Below are 16,094 nucleotides of genomic sequence, written 5' to 3'. Positions count from 1 at the left end.
ATTTGTTCTCGCGCGCCTTTCATAGAACCTTGTTCGCGCTCTCGCGATTTCTGATCTCTCGCGATTGTTACTTGATCAATTATTCCTTTCTGCTCTCAGCAGCTGCTGTAACAATAGTGTCATTGTGATGGATTAACGATGATATACGAGGTCAGTTGTTATTACTCACCGCACCGCAATAACCTCGCACTCATTGGATATCACTGTCATCCCGGTCGGCTCGTCTCCGGTCTAGTATTTTTGTAATCCAAATTCAATAAAAATGCAGTTATTATGATAGGCACTCACTTTTTCCCCAGTGTTCTCGTTTATTGACACTTGTGTCACGTGGCGAATCAATTCGCTTCGCGTTATCATTCACGTGCTATTCTAAATGCGGGCATTATGTACGATGGCATTGTTTAATAAGAGATGAGCTTTTCGCACGGTGAAATTCTTTCAATTCTGAGAGATATATAATCAGAGTAGATATTGTTCGATCGTATCATAAAAATGGCAATTGAATCGCAAGGAAATGCAGGGTAAATTATTTAAATTTAAAGAATAATTGAACAGTTGTCTCATTGTTAATGTGAAAGAGTGCTGTTGCAAACAATATATAATTATTTTATACAAGATATACATATGTATACTTTTTTTTTTACATGTTTTTTTTTCTGTGTCAGACTGAAGTAAACACGAAACAGTAAATCAACTTTTTACAGCCATTGACTTACAGATATATTTTTGTGTCTCTAACAAAGTTTTGACATGACGCAGATAATTAATAGGTGCTCGTATATTTTTACGGTAATTCATTAGGATTAAATATGCGTTATTATCTGCGATAAATCATTATAAATTTTTTATCCCGCTACGTTTCGAAAAAAAATGACGTCATATGTCCGTTTTGCATTATTCCGATAGATTAATCTTTCCTAAACTTGCAAAAATATAAAATTGTCGTGATGCGTTTTGTAAATATAATTTCGCTTGGAATAATCTTTTTTAAAGCTGTGGGGGGGGGGAAGTTTTTGTCTCAAGTGTCACGTAGTCTTGTCGGGAACGTTAACTATGAGAAAGATGGGCTCGGTGTTAATGGGATGGAAGTTATCAGCGATATTATTGCACGTCCTGGCATCTCATCGTGTAGCTCGTTGTCGCGCGCTCTCGATAATGGACGAGCAATACGACGCATAGTATGCGTCGTAGTGCATAATTTACGCGCAAGCCACGATCATATTCGGTTAGATGCCTTTCTAGAGGTCGAGCATACTCGTGGATAACCCTTCAGGAATTTCTAATCGAAGCTGCTCGTCGTGATACACTTGGCATGAATTTGTAAGCATCCGATCTATCGTGTTCACCGGTTATTAATGCCGAGGTTATTGGTATGCCGTGCTCTTCATATTGGATTTAATTTTATAATTTCTTCGTTCTCATCAGTGCGCTTATATATATTTTCGAAATTAGATGAAAATGAATTTTTCTTTTAAACAGATTTTCTTTATTTAAATCTCGAAGAGAGAATTTCCTCCACTAAACATATTGCCCCGTTAGGATTGTATGTACATCAATGAAATTGATGCCTGCGAACTTTGATGGTGTCATCTTCGAAGTAGAAATTGAATACGCTTTATTCATTATCAGCGTCCACCGAATCTCCAGCCAAGTTTAGGACGAGTAGCAGTTATTCCACTCACGTAACTCACGTCTCGAGTTCAAGGTTCGAGTTTCGGTTGCGAGCTCTATTTGCGGAGTCATAGACCAAGTTCTAGTGTTCCCCAACGCAATCGCGTCCGTGTAGATGTTTCTATCCGGATCCGCTCGTTTAACTCGCCGGCTCCAGTTGACCCGTGCAATTCGACATGACACTACCGAGAACTACGTCTCCCACGGGGACAGTAAGCCAAACCAACGCGAATGCCGATGTGCAAGACCGATACCGGATATGGCCGACCTGTGCCGGTGCCCGGCCGAATAACTATATACGCGTGAATACGCGCGTTAGCGGTGCCAGCAATTAAGGTAATGGCCGTGTAATCGTCGCGGTCGATTTACAGGAGGAATTTCCGTGGCACGTCGCGCGACGCGTCGCGTTGCGTCGTTCGCGTCACGCCGAAAATTACCCAATGATCGAATATATCTCGCGCGCGCGTATCGCGCGTTATAATTTAACTTAATATTAAATTAATAACGTGCGGCCGTGGGTCAACTGTTACGATTCAGGTCGTGGTATTATTGCGCTGCCTCATGCGGCTGAACGATATAACACGCGTCTTAATTGAGTTGCACGTAGCGGATTATTATTATTTTACAGCTTGTTTTGCATAGATTGATATTATACTGCTGCGTGAGAATTATTGATGTCCATTAATACAGGTATAGAATTGCATACATGTGCGATATATGTCTAGATAAAGTTGCCGGATATGTAACACCGCAGATATGAGAATACGTGCATTAATAGGATCAACGATTAGTGTAATCGGTCTTTATAGCCGCAAAGGGAAGATGGGGATTCTTGGTTACATGGACGATCACAAAAAAAGAATTTATCGTTTTATAATTACGTTTTGATCACGATATTTTAATGTATGCAAACGTCCCGCGCGACAGGAAACGATATTAAAATTGTAAAAAGCGCAATTATATCTTACGGTAATTAATTACACTTAGTTTTCCGTGTTGTCGCCATTCTTGTCGTCATTTAAATTAATCTAAACATCAATCTAAGTATACTGATATTCATCAGTTGAAACATCGATGTAGTTATCCGCGTTGCGTGTAGTAATCGAAATGTTACGTTGAGTAATTAGCAGCAGGCTCAGATATAATCAATCAAGCGTCGTCCACGAACAAGCGGCAATGCATAAATACGCAAACGAAATGATTACGAACACGCTCGTATGATATATGTACATGTTTTAGGTACGCGTAAACATTTCTATTACGTATACATTAACATTGTAAGTGCGCGATGCGTTTGCAAAATCAACAATTAGTATACTAATGTAACAAAGCTCACGGCAGCTGCTCCGGAAGGAGCATATGTGAATTATGAATGACTGTTCATCTGTTCATCTTGATTTGAGAGACATATTTCGACATTAATCATTTAATACAGAAAATTAGGCGCGAAACTGGCGATCGTAGACAACCAGCCGTATTTATTTTCGATGCGCTCGCATTTTGCAAAATTTGCAAGTCATAATGTGCTAATTCCGCATTATGAATTTTAATAGGATTTGTCGTCATAACTTCATTACGTCATAATTTCATTACTTCGCGCGCCTTTCTTTATTATCCTACCGTTCTCGTACGACACATTTTTATTCGGCGTTTCCGCGGCTGCGGCAATTTACGTCACTCCGAACGACAATTTACGCGTGGCGTGCGGATGGTAACTGATTAGTCGCATTGATTATCGAGACTAAGCGTGCGGTATACGAAATTTCGATCACGTAGATATCTGTATTCATCTGGCCGTTTGTACATACGCATTAGCGGCCCAACGAAACTTCGGACAATACGCGATGCGTAAATGTCACTCCGGCAAAACCGCGCGCGTTAATCGAGTACTTTATGCTTTACTCACTGCATGCTGGATACTGTGGAACTTTCTAGGATATCCCTCAACGGCACGTGAAACGTAACACTTCATTCCATTTAACTGCAACAAAAAGTATCGACAATTAACGCGAAGTTAAGCACGGAAGCGTAGAAAAATCGATTTCAAGTTGAGCTATATCTAATTATGTACTTGACGCAAATTCCGTGTAGGAAAGCTACACTGTAAATCTATTTATATCTTGCCGTTAATTTGCTGGAGGAAGAGCCACTTTTCGTTCAATATAAATCAACGTCGTTCCTACCAACTTTCAAGATCCTTTCAAGCAAAAATTATTGGCAGGCGAAAGCTGCGTGTATCCCCTTTGCGCCATGTGACTATACACACACACACACACACACACACACACACACACACACACACACACACACACACACACACACACACACACACACACACACACACACACACACACGATGTGGCTATATATACGAACCGTTCGATATATCTTACCGTGTTAAGCTAGGATATCTCATAAGATGACACACCTGACGTCACGATAAGAGACCTCGTCAAATCGGATCATTTAGGGAACTGCTAAACCATTTTTACAGTATTCTGTTAGACCAAAATGATATTACCGAGTTAATGCCACCATAAGCCGTAATTGTTTTCCTCAAGCCTGATTTCTCAGCCATCGTTAACTGTCGCTACTTTTATCACCTTGAATATTATTGATGTGTCTCTCGGCTCGCCCGAGCATGAACGAAATATTTGCTAATTAAAATTTAAATGGCCAGATCGGCGCGTACAGTGATGGCTCGTTCAAACAGCTGCGCGTCACATTTGATAGTAACTGCGTTAAGCCGAAAGCGCCGTTTTCAGCAGCTTCCATCTAGCTTCCGTGAACTTTAACCTGCCATGTTGACGGAGAAGCGTAAACTTACCACGGCACTCTCTGATGGACCACTTTTAGAGAGCGCGGGCTGAGTAGCCGTGGTACTCTCGCAATGTGTTATGTAGATGGATCCTGAAGAATGGTGTATCATAATCATCATTAATTTCATTGTCATGAGGTCACGTATGTGGGTGTGGTATACATCAACGTCGCCTTAAATTGTTACATTTTGCAGATTCGTTGTGTTTTAATGTGATATTTTAATTAACGCGTTATGATTATTAAAAGAATTATATATTTGCGCGTTGATTAAATTTAGCAAAATTATTTTGCAAAATTGTGATTTTGTTATTTACGAAAGATATAATTTACTTCAAAATTATTTGTATCAAAATTTTTTCAAAATCGTTTTGTTTTTTTATCATAATAAGATTGATTTTTTTACGTACAGCAATCCTCTTATTAGGTTCTTTAATACCAATAAATTGAAGCATTTGTCTGAGAGCTTTAAAACAGCAGGATAAAAGAATTAGACTTTGCACAAAGTTATTGGATGTTCTTACGAACGTAATCCTTGCGCTGCTTGGATTGCTCGTCTGCTTTAGGATGATTTAAATGCATGTACTTTATGGTAGAAACTTTAACAAGGGAATACAATGTCCCTTTGTTGCGTTTATTCGATTTTATCTCAAAGACGACATTATTTCTTAAATATATACACTGTATTTCGTATATTTTCACAAAAAAAACCCGATAAAAAAATCCGATTATATAATATACTATTATATAATCATCGCTGTCGTCGCAGAAAATAAATCTTTTTGAAGTTACTGAACGTTATTACTCTCATACCCACGAAGCATTTTTGTTTAATTATACAAGCAAGATCTACTATAATATTATATTGAGTTTACCAATATGAAATAATAATTCAATTTTTTTCTAGAAATTTCTTCTAGAGATACGAGCAAAATTTATATAGGCGGATTTTTAATTAAATCACATGTTTCGCTCGATTACTCGAGATAAAACCAATTTCATTGATTTACACAGGACCGTGACCTATATTCCTCCTGGCAAACTATTTTCCATTCCTCCTACCGTCTTATAGCCAGCCATTTCATTTCCTTTTATGATTTTCTTACACCCAAGGAGTGGCTGATTGGCGAAGGTTGAGAATAATACTGCGACACGTTTGGCGTAACCGCATATATCATATTTTCTACGAAGCATGGAGTTTTATCTTCAAATAGAGTACATCTGTACATTCAATTTTTACTAACAATATAGATAGCTTTTCGTACGCTGTTCTCGTTTCATATTCCTATTTTCTCTTCTTTCATATACGATTCTATGTATAATTAAAAAAGAATAGCAATGACGATGTTTTCTAGTAAGTATAAAAAAGGTCAATGGTCTTTTTTATCAATGTAAAGGAGATATAAAAAAGTGAAATAGCAGAAACAATGAAAAATATACAAAGAATGGAAAGTATAAAGGAAAAATTGCAGAACGTTTTACTATTCACATGGCTTTGTTCAGTCAAACAGAAAGTAAACTAAAACTGAAATATATAAAATTCGTTAAAAAACAATGTTCGATAAAAAAAGAAGAACATTGAATCAATGATGGACTAGGTATATGTAATCGACTGAATTGTGACAGACTCTTGTATTAATGTTACGTTAAATATCCAATAAATTTTGCAATTCACATTTTCAATAAGATAAGAGAGTAAGATATTTTTTTTATTGATTGATACGGCTTTAATTGAATTGTACCTGACAATGTTTTTGAGTTTTTTCTGGATGTTTTTTTTCACTATCAAAATATTTCGTTGGTCAACAAAGATATCGAACAAATATATTTTACGTCTTCCGAGGCATAGACGAAAATCATATAATAAAGATTTTGATAAGCCATGTTTGTAAAGCTATGTTTAATCTTTTCTATTTGTACAAGTAGCGAGAGAGTAGCGAATATAGATAAATGTAGAGAATAGAAAAATCGATATTAGTTTTCGAGGGTTCAAAGTAGAATAAAAATCGCGATAGATCGACATCCGAGAATGCCCCGAATTGCGCGGCATAAGAAAAAATGAGCGAGTTCCTCCGGCTTGCTGATCGTTATTTTGCCGGATGCAAAGTAAACGATCAGCGTAAATAGAAGAGTGGACAAGATCAACGAAGACAGCGAGATAGGCAGAAACGGCTGAATCGATTCGCGAACAGTCGAGTCGTGCCGACTGTACAGTCCGTTGGTCAGAAGAGGCTTTGGTACTTGCTTGCTTTGACGATAGTTTTTAGAAGTCGGAACCGTTCTGCTTACCGGCCGTGTAATCTTCGGCTCACTGATTTGGAAATGCCCTCCATAGTAGTTGTACTTTCAATCCCGTGCAGTATCCTTCGTCTCATCGAATAAGTTTGTTGACTATAGTTTCCTGGATCTCGGAATACAATATTATAACGGATACTCGTGCCATGTAATATATATTGCGAATGTATATTGCGTTGTACGCCAGAATATGTAACGTATGTGAATTGTTTGCATTTAAATATTATTAAGAAACGGCTTACGACTACGATCTCTCCGAAAAAAAAATATGAGAGGTTGGATATTCTTCTTTCGTCTATTCTTTGATGACTGAGAACATCTTGGAAGTAAATATTAAGTACGCGCTCTATAATAATAATATAACCGGAAATTACCGAATGAAATGTGATAAATTTACGTCAGAAAAAGATTGCAGTAAATTCAATATCTCGAACTGTTGCTTTCGATTCGGTGATTCCAGGAGAGACTCGTGATATCGAACGATTGAAATTTCTATTTTAGAAGCGATGAAGGGGAATGCATTAAACCCAACGATCTGTAAGCGTTTCAACATTCTTAGGAAGCGGTGAAGTTAACAAAAAGAAGCCTTAGCGATCTATCATCTAAATATAATATAAAAAAAGAACACTTTTCGCAAGTCAAGTAGAATTGACCAATTGAGCTGAAAACTTTACGAAAATTGACTTTAAGAATGATCGAAAAGTTCCGTTTGAGTTTAACTCTATAAATAAATTTGAACAAATGACTCATAAAATTATTCAACTAAATTCCAAGTTTTTCGTGAAATCGTAAAGAGAGAACTTTTTTAATATACCTTCTGCTTTTTAGTACTTGTGAATCTTTAAAAACACATTTTTCGATGAATTTTAAAAACAGCTTCGATATTTGGCGACGACGAAGGAAGGGAATTTCTTCCCTGCCATCTGCGATGCTCGCATAGCTTTGGAAATATTTTTCTCTTTTCACGTATCACGCATCGGTCTCACATATCGTCGTCGGCTATCGTCCCCTTGGCCATCGCATCACTGTTCGATATTCTCTCTGGCTTCCGGAACTCGGCGCAGATAATCAGCGTAACGCGATTTGTTTTTCCACGTCCGTGCCGCAATCCCAGTTCGGTCGATGTCTTTAGTGGAGATTTGAAAAAAACCCGTTGGAATTGAACGGGAAGACCCGTGGGATAACGAGGGAATTGCATTAGAGCGCGACTGTACACACGCGTGAGAAAGATTGTGCTGTTGCAACCTCCGTTCGTTCACGTAATTACCGATCATTTTTACTGTCCGAATGTGTTCTTCGTGTGGCAATCAGTTCCAACAGACGATTAAAGGGGAAGAACTTCGAACGCGTTCACGAATTGCGTTTTAGTACGCAGCCAGTAGGAAGGTACATATATAATACATAGAGTAATATATATATATATATATATATGTGTGTGTGTGTGTGTGTGTGAGAGAGAGAGAGAGAGAGAGAGAGAGAGAGAGAGAGAGAAAGACATAAAATGGAGTCAACATAGATTCGATGAATTTCTCAAAATATATTTTTTCTTATCTTCTAATTTGCATAGCAAATTATAACAGTAAAAATATTTAACATCCTTGTCATGTTATTTTAGACGCATTATTAATCAGTTGATAAATTTTGATATTATTAATAACTGACCTTCTATTAAGCCAAAATTACAACTATGTTATTCTGGATCTGGTCGCAAGTTTCACTGTATCTCTCTATTAGCCGTATTCTCTGGAAACTATTAACTAGAAACACGTTTCTACATATTTGTTGTTATATAAACATTCTCAAAAGCACAAATAATGGAGATATATTATATTTAGTAACCTAGTACAGATTATAAATTATAATGAAGATAATTTTGATAAAATCTAACGCCGCTTGTCGATTAACGTTATGATTAAGTTATGATTATAGATTCAGGTTACAAATTTAATTTTTCTTGATTGGAAAGTAGATAAAGAATATTTTCTATTAGAAAGTCACAAATTTAAATTGAATAATTTCATATTGTACGTATTGGCTCTCTCTCTCTCTCTCTCTCTCTCTCTCTCTCTCTCTCTCTCTGTCTCTCTCTCTCTTTTTTTTTTTTTTAATTATCGAACTTCGTTCCGCTAAGTTAAAACCTTGTGACGTAGGAAGGAAAGGCGAAGGGAAATAACTGTAATCAGCCACGCAACTGCGCTGATGTATATCCGACGTGCGACATGCTCCCATTGCCGTTCTATTTTCTCGCCTAATACAACAGCGCCGTAGTGTTTTCGCTATGTCGAGCCAGTCATCATTTTCGTGCATGTTAACCGGCTGATAAAAAAAAAAATCCAGCCCCGCGCGAGTCCTGTGTAGCGCCTGCTGATAGATCAGCAACGTGTGCAGCACGCGTCGACGTGTTCCGACCCGATGCGACGTAGCGTGCGCTGCGCTTGCGCTGCGCTCGCGCGACTCACGAGAAGGCAGTGGCTTTTCCACCATAGATCGTCATTATCTCACGAAACGGTTGGAAAAAGAGGCGCGACGAAAAAAAAAAAAAAAAGAGCAACGGTGCTCTTACAGCGGCGCAGAGGCGGCTGCGGGTCGCGCGTATCTTGCTTTGCGGCCCGCCGCTCTGAGTATGAAAAGTTACATACGCGCAGATAGGAAAATGCCCCTTGCCCGTAACAACCCGCGAGCGGTGACGTAATCTATAGGGACACCTACATTTTTAGTCTGTCTTCGTAGGTAGGTTTCGTGGGAGGAGGGAATATATGTGTCGCGGCGGGAATAAAAAATCGCAACTGCAAAATCGCCATTTTTGAGTTTGGTTAACTGTCGCAGCTGTCTCGAGGTGATTGATTCTTTAACCCGACTACAAATACCGAGAGATAAAATGGGAAATACGCTGGCCGTTATTTCAATCGGGAAGGTATCGATGTTTCGAAAGTTATGCCAATATTGAAATGATATTGTTTGATCACGGTAGCAGCATTGTAGGGTTATCGCGGCAATTACGGAAACTCAGAAATCTAAGCGTAATAATGATTTGTGTAACGTTATGCATATAACGAAACTGCGATCATGCTATACGGCACAATAATATATCCGCTGCGCTTCTAATTAACTCAGTTGCTACTTCGATAATGAATAACAATATCAATTATGCTTCGTTATGTTGCGCCGCAATGCGTACAATTATTCGCGCATAACATTGCATTGGCGTATACGCATCAGTTAACAATAACTGTAAAGCTTGTAGAAATACATGGGAGGCTGCTTTTGAAAGATAGAGAGGGAGCACATTTTGTTCGAAGTAGTTTAATACGAATGCTCTTTGCAGGTTTCAGTTTGCCTTCGTTAGAAAAATTCCAAGAAGGTCCAGATGCGTTTATAACGTGAATGTTCCGAAGGGAAAACCCGAGCGATCATTTCGCAAAATAAATTTTTTATTTCGGAGACAGAATCACCGTTTTCCCCGTTTTACGCTTGCGTTTAATTTCAAATTAGATTTTTTTTTTCGACAACTATTTCTAAACCGAATTCATAGGCCGAAAAGAATTTTCCTTCTCAACTCACGAACGTCCCTCTAACCCTCTAACTATTTGCGAATAGCGGGGAACCACCGAAGCTATTTTTATCGAATTGTCGGAACGACGTTATATATGTGCGTCCTAATAAAGAACGATTGGAACGCGCAGTGGAACGTGCCGGAACGGGCGGAATTTCTCCGTGCGGCATGAAACAAAAAACTTAGAACGTGACGTTGTAGATATCGAACGGTAACGAGAGAAGAAAGGAGCTCATAGACAGGGCGACGCTACTTTGCGACGCAGGCTATAATTTTTGTTATCAACGAGGTACCTCGATTCGCAGAGAAGAGAGGGAAAAGCACGGCGGGTTAATTATTTTTCTCCGAGCACTTGGGCCGCCACGCGGAATTCTGGAAGGGATATAAATTCGCTGCCGCATCTTGTATTTCGGGATCTCTTGTTCGACCGAAAGTAAGAAAAACGGATACCTCGTAATTGGTTAGATGGAAAATATTAGAAACTGTCTGTTGTGTTGTTCTAAATATATTGATTTTCTCATTGCAGCATTCGATAACTGCATAGAATTTCATTCTCTTGGAAAATTAATAAAAGTAAATAAGTCTGTACAAAATTTGACAAACAAATATATTTAAATATTTTATTATTTTTTTGCTGTATATAACAGTAGATAATAAATACAATTGATTTATTTCTAATTAATCTGTTTACACAAAAATGAAGTTTGTCTAAATTAGTCGTTAATGTTGTTTGTACATCACGAATTAAATTCCGGTCTGGAAAAAGTAATGTCTTTATTAAATATCTATTTTTTTATTTGTATTTTTAAATATCAAAAAGTTTTTATCATTGAAGTCAAAATAACTCTAAAGTTTAATAGGAGATAATTGCTTGAAGAATAACTTAAGACTAATTTAATTCTCATTGAATGCAACCGTTTCTTCATTTTCATCTAATTATCAATTGTGTAAAGTTTATAGGGCTTTAACAGCACAAATACGTATTCATGTTTATAATATCATGTTTTATATGAATGCAATTGTGTAAACAAGTAATTTAATATATATTTATTGAGCATTCAATAATTTATGAAATATAAAATTAATAATATTGTGACTTGCATTTGTAACTTTTATTTTTTAAAAACATTTATCAATTAAAACGAATGTTTTGAGCAATATTTTTGATTAATTTTATTTACTAATTTTATTTATTAATTTTATTCATTAATTATTTTATATATTTAGGAATTTTTATTTATTTCATACGTAATATTTCATATGTATATAACATATCTCTCTCTCTCTCTCTCTCTCTCTCTCTCTCTTTCTTATTTTTTTAAATTTCTATCGAGTCTAAAGATAAATATTTAATTTAAAGTTTCGATGGTTTTTTGTATAATGTACAAGTGAGTCCAGTTCAGTCGATGATGATTACCTTTTACAAATATATTCACGAGATGCATTGTCCCAGCAGAATGAGACGATTCGTTCGTTCTAAAGCAAGCCGTTGACAACTGCATCTTTCTTTTTCCATATTTCTCCATATATTCTATACGCTCTTTCTCAGTTTTCCGGTAGATAGACAAATTACAACGCATTATTCTTTCGCACGCAAAGTGATTCGTTACCATATTACATTTTAAAGGGAATTTTTATAAGTCTGCATATTATGTATTACCTCTTGCATTAAATCTTTTTTAGTTTGATATTAATTCTAAAATTTTGCTGTATAATAAAATTTAAATTGATATTTACTGGAATGCAATTGTTAATAAAGCAACTTTTACAGATATCAAACGTAAACATAAAGAGAAATGATATTACTGAATTATTTTATATTATATTAAAAATTAAAATATAATTAACTTTAAAATGTATTTTAATTAGCGCATTGTTTTATTAATTCAACATAGTTTCTGTGTTTGCTTTAAATACGTTTGAGTTTTAGATTAATAATTAACTAGTTTATAAATACTAATTTAATCTTTCTACATCTCTCTTTTTTCGTAATTACAACTTGAAAAATTTCTCAGACATGGTTAAAAGGTACTCAGGGAACCTGAGAAAGTTGCTGGCCTAATTCAACGAGAATGAGGTCGATGAAGGTCTCGAAAGTCACGACTTCTCATTTGATTCGACAGTACGAAATCGAATCTAGACGAAGTGGTAGGAGTACAGGCGAGTTAGATTGCCCTAATACGGGAAGATTCCCCATCTATGCCTTTCCAGCATTATTTCTTCGGCCAAGGTATTCCCATTAGGATTTTATTACTAGAATTAATCGGGTGCTTCTCGATACTTGTACAGTTTCATATACGCTGAGAATGATTCTCTCTGTCGAAATTACCGGTACCGGATCCAAAATGAAATTTTATTTCGATGAACTTTGACCTCGCTCGCATGGATATTGGTCGACCCGGCCACAATAGCTCTTTGCTCATTGGGTCAACCAATTTAACTGTGTAAATATCATATTGGTTCACCCAGTTGGCCGCGGCGATCTGCCAGAACCATTACACACAATCATTCTCGGTCGTTGATTCATATCGTATCGTCTTCCTGCACACCTCATGTAGAAGTACAAACGATATTTCGACCGTGCTTAATTAATGAACGAATTAACGCGCGACAATCAAGCAATTATTCACATTATGCTTTTTAGCTTTTAAACTGTACATTCTGCGATAATAAATGCTTCTACTAGGCCGGATCTTATCGAATATGAGAATTACTCATTAAATCATAAGAGCATTTAATTCGTCAAAGTTTAATTAAAATAAAAATAATTAATTAATTAATAATATAATTAATTAAATAATTAATTAATAATTAAATAATAATTAAATAATAATTAATTAATAAAAATAAAAGAATTATATTCCTTTATTACTCTATTATTTTATAATATAAGCTTTGATACAAATTTTTTTCATATTTTTTCATATAGATTCCTTATTTCTAGGCATATTTATGTAGGATCATTTTTTCAGTTGAAAGGTGCCTCATTATTCTTAGTACCTTACAATCTCCGTCGTTAGTTGTCGGATTTGTCCTCCGTTTATTCCTTGAAGCCAATCCCGGTAGTAACGCAGGCGCGAAATCCCGCTACAAATGTCTTCCTCTTTGCCACGTTCTCTATGTGCCCTTTTTACCGTAGCTATCACGAGGGTAAGTAGGAACGAGACAAACGCGGAAGGGTCGTTTCTACCTTTTTCCCCCCTTCGCGCACGTAAACAGACATAGAGATATACGAGCAAGGTTGGTTCGTCCATCTTTTTTCCGACGAGTGTTCTAAGATTAAGACCTCTCGCCTTGATAGGACTGCCAGAAAATGGTTGACGCAATAATGGCGAATAGGTGAGACGATTGGATGGAAAACTTTTAGGAAAGATATGTATCTTTTGTGGCAATCAACATCACGCTGGGGAAATAGAGCACAATTCGATACATTGAACGGATAGTGTGGCTTCCAATAAATAAATTACCGAAATAAAATAACAAGAGGAAAAGGCTTGTACAATAGATAACAGGAATTTCCGTTGTATTGAACCCTAATATTAATTCGAGTGCGATTCAAACCTGAATTCGTTTCTGCCAATCCTCAGTCTCAGTATTGTGTTTCGCATCGGACCGCATTGCGGATAGGTTGCTTTTTCTTGAAACAGATATCCCTGTCGGCGGTAGACAACGATCTTTTATATGGGGAGATGACTACGTCTTTTCGACTGTTGTTCCTTTAAAATAAAGATATCGCGTAACATCTCTAACTTTCCGCATCGCGTCTTTTCCTACTTTTTCTTATCGCAACTTTGTACATCACAAACATTTTTTATAATAATAAAATAATTTTTCAAATAGCTGTATTTATTTAAGAACTTTTTTGCGAGTAATGCAATTAATTAGGAGACAGATGTTACATAAAGTTTTTTTTTTGGGGTCGTTAATTCAATAATATATATTTTATCGCTATTTTGTTTTGCTTAATTATATTATTATTCAAATTTTCTTTAAAAAAAGAGGGGATAATGTGTGCTTCAACATTCATATTTTTCAGATTTGATACTATTTTACTTTTACAGAGGATACATTGATTATCCTTATATCATTGTCTCTTTAAGATCGACATATATACTTTGGTAATCGCTTTCTCATTCACGCTCTCAATGTTTTGCTTGCTTTGCGGATGGATTAGCAGTTCTGACATTAGGTAAGATTTACATACGTTGTGGGCGATCGATACTTTCGCTCATCTTCGTGAACATCCTTGCAAATATTTTCTCTTTTTTGTGCTGTACATTTGATTTCATCAAGTCGGATTAATCTTGGGACCTAGCTAGTTTGTTCCATTATTTCTATTCAAAGTCTAAACGAAAATCCTTCGTACTTGCAAATATTTTCTTTTTTTCATGCTGTACGTTTGATCAAGTTAGATTAATTTTATGACGTAGCTAATTTCATTATTTCTATTTGAATTCTAAGCGAAAATTATTGTATTTTCCCCCCCAAAAAAAATTGTTTTTTTAAAAATTTGTTTTTTGCGTAAAATATATAATTTGGCTTTTCACTCACATTGCTTTTAGAGTTTTAAAACCACAGCGAGCGACTCAATTACATAATTGTTTATAATCACTAACATGAAATTATTATTACGCTGTGTAATATACTTCGATTCAAATAGGAAGCGGAAAGAATTGAAACATTTGAGGAAAGATTACAGGCGGTTAAAATAAACATGATCGGTGGCTGCCTATTCGAGGAAATAGTTTGCGTCGCGAGATCCCTAAAATAGTATATGTAATACGGAGCCCGATACAGCTCGAAATAAATATTTGTTCCTCGACGACGGAAATCTGTAATCTAGCGCGCTTTTCATGCGAGCTCATAAAGGCGTTCTTTCGTCGGCGGGCAACAACATGAAATTGGAAGTTGCTTCCTGGGAGACATAATCGTACCCGCGAACGGCCGCGTTGCGGATAACGCTACAGAGCTCGATCGAAAACCATTCGGGCGCGTCGGATACCGATCGCGGGAGGCAATGTAGATAAACCCGGCGGGAAGGCTATGATGCGAATCGCTATAAACGTCCCCGCGCGATCTTAGAAAGCACATATGTGCGCGCGCGCATTGCGGATATCGCGTAAAGGCTGACGTGAAACCCCCCTCAAAAGCGGGGGCTTTCATGTGCCATCGGGCGCGATGTATGCACGTGACAATACTCCGAGCGTCTATAAATGCCGTCGTTTTACCGGATAGACAAGCTGTTTTCGCTTGTCTCGAGTATTCCTTGAGGCTTAATGAAAAATTATCTCGGAAAGTTGTGCAAAGTAACCAAGTACGCGAGCTTGTAAGAAAGATGTTTTTTATTAAAATATTTATTTCAATTAAAATTAAGGAATTATGGAAAGTAATATGTTATAATATTAAAATTATTCTACAACATAGTTATTATTTTAATTTGATAAATTAGATATATGCAAATGTAAGGAAGAATTAAAATGATAGTGAAAATTATGAGCCAATTTAAAGCTAATTCAAAAAATGTTTAAATTTATTCACAGAAAATTGAAAATATTAATCGAAGATATAAATGTCTTATACTTAATCTTCTTCAGTTCATAAATAAAATATTGTATAATATAAAAAAGAAATAACATACGTAAAGTATAATATGTAAAATGTAATATGAATAAGAAAATCAATAAAAATTAAAATTAAATTTAACAATGTGATATAAATGATGATATCATACAAAACAATATATTGATACAAAACAATCT

General features: G+C 36.3%; 1 protein-coding gene across 6 annotated transcripts in view; it reads right to left on the bottom strand.

Moving 5' to 3' along the window:
• The window catches only part of LOC105425724 (zwei Ig domain protein zig-8), a 143,592-nt gene that overhangs the window by 64,850 nt on the left and 62,648 nt on the right, over window positions 1-16,094 (bottom strand). For 5 of the 6 annotated variants that reach the window (XM_089081240.1, XM_089081239.1, XM_089081243.1 and 2 more), the window contains one exon: window positions 3,578-3,652. The exons of the other annotated variant lie outside the window; for it this stretch is intronic. The gene's annotated coding sequence lies outside the window, so the exon portion shown is untranslated. Of the gene's footprint in view, window positions 1-3,577; window positions 3,653-16,094 lie in introns of those variants that run through there. 6 annotated transcript variants of the gene reach the window in all.

Source organism: Pogonomyrmex barbatus, unplaced genomic scaffold (genome assembly GCF_055798465.1).
Source record: "Pogonomyrmex barbatus isolate J1 unplaced genomic scaffold, ASM5579846v1 scaffold4, whole genome shotgun sequence".
Lineage (NCBI taxonomy): Eukaryota > Metazoa > Arthropoda > Insecta > Hymenoptera > Formicidae > Pogonomyrmex > Pogonomyrmex barbatus.
The sequence above is the reverse complement of the archived record's forward strand: the minus strand, read 5'-3'. Positions and strand labels throughout refer to the sequence as shown.